Source organism: Schistocerca gregaria, unplaced genomic scaffold, assembly GCF_023897955.1.
Source record: "Schistocerca gregaria isolate iqSchGreg1 unplaced genomic scaffold, iqSchGreg1.2 ptg001137l, whole genome shotgun sequence".
Taxonomy (NCBI): domain Eukaryota; kingdom Metazoa; phylum Arthropoda; class Insecta; order Orthoptera; family Acrididae; genus Schistocerca; species Schistocerca gregaria.
This window is the reverse complement of record NW_026062469.1, coordinates 20,001-25,000: the sequence shown is the minus strand read 5'-3', so window position 1 is coordinate 25,000 and position 5,000 is coordinate 20,001. Positions and strand designations below refer to the sequence as shown.

The window sequence follows — 5,000 nt, the reverse complement described above, 5'->3', positions numbered from 1 at the left end:
TCGAAGGAGAGGTCCCGCCGACGCTCGCACCGGCCGCTACGGGCCTGGCACCCTCTACGGGCCGTGGCCTCATTCAAGTTGGACTTGGGCTCGGCGCGAGGCGTCGGGGTAGTGGACCCTCCCAAACACCACATGCCACGACAGGCGGCAGCCTGCGGGGTTCGGTGCTGGACTCTTCCCTGTTCGCTCGCCGCTACTGGGGGAATCCTTGTTAGTTTCTTTTCCTCCGCTTAGTAATATGCTTAAATTCAGCGGGTAGTCTCGCCTGCTCTGAGGTCGTTGTACGAGGTGTCGCACGCCACACCGCCAGCCGGCTGTGCACGCTACCGAGAAAGTACCGGTATGCGAACCGCCAGGCGACGGGCGCGCATCGCACGTTTAAGGAGACGCGGCCGGCCACACAGGCGACCACGACACTCCCACGTCTCCGAAGCGGGACAAACGCCGCGCGCTTCAGTATACGTAGCCGACCCTCAGCCAGACGTGGCCCGGGAACGGAATCCATGGACCGCAATGTGCGTTCGAAACGTCGATGTTCATGTGTCCTGCAGTTCACATGTCGACGCGCAATTTGCTGCGTTCTTCATCGACCCACGAGCCGAGTGATCCACCGTCCTGGGTGATCTTTTCCTTTTCAGTCTCCCACTGTCTCTTTCAAGACAGCAGCATTTGCGGGACTGAGGCGTCTGACGGCCCCTGTTCCACTATTTTTTTGTGTCCAACGGCCTCACAGCCGATGGGCGTCGTACGGCTCCACACCGGGGCGGACAGGCACTCGGGCGAACGTCATTCAAAACCGGCGCCAGGCGCCAGGTACCGCAGGCCAGCCGCTCCAGAGCTTCAGCGCTCGTACCACACAACAACAACAACACTTCCGCTAGTTTTGAGAGGCACGCGTGGTTCCGCACGCGGCGCACGGCCACTGCCGTACAGGTAGCGTGTTGCGCGACACGACACGACACGCACATCGAAAGACATGCAGTCTAGTCGGTAATGATCCTTCCGCAGGTTCACCTACGGAAACCTTGTTACGACTTTTACTTCCTCTAAATGATCAAGTTTGGTCATCTTTCCGGTAGCATCGGCAACGACAGAGTCGATGCCGCGTACCAGTCCGAAGACCTCACTAAATCATTCAATCGGTAGTAGCGACGGGCGGTGTGTACAAAGGGCAGGGACGTAATCAACGCGAGCTTATGACTCGCGCTTACTGGGAATTCCTCGTTCATGGGGAACAATTGCAAGCCCCAATCCCTAGCACGAAGGAGGTTCAGCGGGTTACCCCGACCTTTCGGCCTAGGAAGACACGCTGATTCCTTCAGTGTAGCGCGCGTGCGGCCCAGAACATCTAAGGGCATCACAGACCTGTTATTGCTCAATCTCGTGCGGCTAGAAGCCGCCTGTCCCTCTAAGAAGAAAAGTAATCGCTGACAGCACGAAGGATGTCACGCGACTAGTTAGCAGGCTAGAGTCTCGTTCGTTATCGGAATTAACCAGACAAATCGCTCCACCAACTAAGAACGGCCATGCACCACCACCCACCGAATCAAGAAAGAGCTATCAATCTGTCAATCCTTCCGGTGTCCGGGCCTGGTGAGGTTTCCCGTGTTGAGTCAAATTAAGCCGCAGGCTCCACTCCTGGTGGTGCCCTTCCGTCAATTCCTTTAAGTTTCAGCTTTGCAACCATACTTCCCCCGGAACCCAAAAGCTTTGGTTTCCCGGAGGCTGCCCGCCGAGTCATCGGAGGAACTGCGGCGGATCGCTGGCTGGCATCGTTTATGGTTAGAACTAGGGCGGTATCTGATCGCCTTCGAACCTCTAACTTTCGTTCTTGATTAATGAAAACATACTTGGCAAATGCTTTCGCTTCTGTTCGTCTTGCGACGATCCAAGAATTTCACCTCTAACGTCGCAATACGAATGCCCCCGCCTGTCCCTATTAATCATTACCTCGGGTTCCGAAAACCAACAAAATAGAACCGAGGTCCTATTCCATTATTCCATGCACACAGTATTCAGGCGGGCTTGCCTGCTTTAAGCACTCTAATTTGTTCAAAGTAAACGTGCCGGCCCACCGAGACACTCAACAAAGAGCACCCTGGTAGGATTTAAACGGGGTCCGCCTCGGGACGCGAAAGCACCCCTTCGGCTCGCCCCACCGGCAGGACGTCCCACGATACATGCCAGTTAAACACCGACGGGCGGTGAACCAACAGCGTGGGACACAAATCCAACTACGAGCTTTTTAACCGCAACAACTTTAATATACGCTATTGGAGCTGGAATTACCGCGGCTGCTGGCACCAGACTTGCCCTCCAATAGATACTCGTTAAAGGATTTAAAGTGTACTCATTCCGATTACGGGGCCTCGGATGAGTCCCGTATCGTTATTTTTCGTCACTACCTCCCCGTGCCGGGAGTGGGTAATTTGCGCGCCTGCTGCCTTCCTTGGATGTGGTAGCCGTTTCTCAGGCTCCCTCTCCGGAATCGAACCCTGATTCCCCGTTACCCGTTACAACCATGGTAGGCGCAGAACCTACCATCGACAGTTGATAAGGCAGACATTTGAAAGATGCGTCGCCGGTACGAGGACCGTGCGATCAGCCCAAAGTTATTCAGAGTCACCAAGGCAAACGGACCAGACAAGCCAATCCGATTGGTTTTGATCTAATAAAAGCGTCCCTTCCATCTCTGGTCGGGACTCTGTTTGCATGTATTAGCTCTAGAATTACCACAGTTATCCAAGTAACGTGGGTACGATCTAAGGAACCATAACTGATTTAATGAGCCATTCGCGGTTTCACCTTAATGCGGCTTGTACTGAGACATGCATGGCTTAATCTTTGAGACAAGCATATGACTACTGGCAGGATCAACCAGGGAGCTGCGTCAACTAGAGCTGAGCAGCCGGCCGCCCGGGAGTGTGTCCCGGGGGCCCGCGCGAACACGCAAGCGTCCGCTCAATTATTCTGCAAACAGGAGGAGGCCGAGCTCCCCTGCACGATACACCTCGAAACCCTCTCAGGTCCCGGCGGCGCGCAGCGCCGTCCTAGGTACTTGGTCGGTTTCGAGAGAGGCGCAATCGCCCGGAGTTAGGCGAGTAGACGGTTTTAGTGCGAACACCCTTGCTCCCAACTGAGCTCGCCGCTGCCGACAGAGGCCCGGGAGCGTGCTGTCGTGGCATTGCCGGCGGGAGACAACACGCGCCACCTATGGTGACCGGCAGCTCCAACGCCAGCGCCACACAAGGGCAAAGCCCCACTTGGGTGCAGAAGCGAACTCTCCCAGCACAGCGCACGCGCCAACACGTCCGCACAACTGCGATACAAACCACCTGCGAGAACCGCTGGGGCGACCGAGCAGCAGACGGCGTCGCGGCGCCGAGTGCCAGGCGGCGGCGCATCCTCAACGCACACAGTCCTCAATCAGACCAGCACACTGCAGATGTCCACCGCGCTTCGCACCGGGCTCGGCTGAACCAACTTTGGCCGCCAGGCGCCGCGTGCAGGGTGCGCCGCAGCGTAGCTGCGCCGCCTGCCGAGCCCGTCGGCTGGCGCTCCTGCCACTCGGCGCCCCCCACCAGCCGCCTGTTGCGCGTGCGCCCACGCAGCGCGCGGCCAACACGCCGGGCGGCCCCCCTTCACCGGCCGGGAACAGTCCCACCAAGCCACCGCCGCGTATCGCTTCATACCCACATGGGCCTAGTCACGTGTGTGGATGTGGCGGGTACCGCTGAAACAACCGGTTAATAGCTGTACCGATCGTCGCCATCACAGATTCACCTCCAGCGTGAACAACCGCTCAACAACGGATTTCCAGTTCATTTGCGTATCTTGGGCAGTAAACGTAGATGTCCACCTACATTTGCGAATTCAACAATTCTTGCATGCCAGGATGTCATGTGTCACGACACGCTACATCAGACCACATACACACTGCGACATGTGCAGAAGAGAACACGTGGAAGGTGGCCCGCGCACGTATGCGATGTCCCTTCCGCGATCCACTGTCAACCGGCATCTGCGGCATGTCCCAGATATGGAACGCGGTCCACCAGGGTAGCACTTTGTGTGAGGCAATACGACAAAGTCGGAATACACGCGTCACTACATCACACGGCTCACGCTGACCTGACCTGACTCACCGCACCACCACCCCCAGCGACCCAGGGTGACATACAATGCGTTCGTACGTTCCTCCCACACGCCTCTACGGCGTACCACAGTGCAACCTAGCTGTTATTGGGAGACGAGACAAGTAGCATCGAGCACAACATATGGAAATTGAGATTCGACACCGTTGGGCACAGCCAGCGTACGGTCACACGTATCACACTACTTCACTCTGTACGTAACTACCGATGATCGGTACAGCGTGTGGGTTACGCGTACGACATCAGCGGACAATGGACACAGACCATACCACGACGTACACTGAGGGCGTCGACATCTGAACGCAACTGAACAGCTGCGAGGCTCATTTAACACTCAAACGCCAGACCGACCAGCTTGAGAGGACGGAGACACAAAGAGAGGGGCAGAGGGGGGGGGGGGGGGGGCGATATAGTCCTATTGCAGTACAATTGACAGTGGATAGCGGGAATATGTGGAAAGTAAGCAACACTCGCAAGACATCTACATGAGGATAACAACGACACCAGAGATTCCGAGCAGTGAACTATGTTAGGCAAAGGGACAACGTGGGTTAGGTTAAGGGACAACGTGGGTTAGGTTAAGGGACAACGTGGGTTAGGTTAAGGGACAACGTGGGTTAGGTTAAGGGACAACGTGGGTTAGGTTAAGGGACAACGTGGGTTAGGTTAAGGGACAACGTGGGTTAGGTTAAGGGACAACGTGGGTTAGGTTAAGGGACAACGTGGGTTAGGTTAAGGGACAACGTGGGTTAGGTTAAGGGACAACGTGGGTTAGGTTAAGGGACAACGTGGGTTAGGTTAAGGGACAACGTGGGTTAGGTTAAGGGACAACGTGGGTTAGGTTAA

General features: G+C 56.2%; 3 non-coding genes across 3 annotated transcripts in view; all 3 read right to left on the bottom strand.

The window, feature by feature from the left end:
* The window catches only part of LOC126328693 (large subunit ribosomal RNA), a 4,222-nt gene extending 3,943 nt beyond the window's left edge, over positions 1–279 (bottom strand). The window contains exon 1 of the ribosomal RNA XR_007561929.1: positions 1–279. This exon is cut by the window's left edge and continues 3,943 nt beyond it. This is a non-coding gene — a ribosomal RNA (large subunit ribosomal RNA).
* A 188-nt stretch (positions 280–467) lies between these two features.
* LOC126328700 (5.8S ribosomal RNA) lies at positions 468–622 on the bottom strand. The gene has a single exon (XR_007561935.1). It is a non-coding gene; the product is annotated as a 5.8S ribosomal RNA (ribosomal RNA).
* Positions 623–991: 369 nt separating this feature from the next.
* LOC126328689 (small subunit ribosomal RNA) lies at positions 992–2,884 on the bottom strand. The gene has a single exon (XR_007561925.1). It is a non-coding gene; the product is annotated as a small subunit ribosomal RNA (ribosomal RNA).
* Between the last annotated feature and the right edge of the window lie 2,116 nt (positions 2,885–5,000).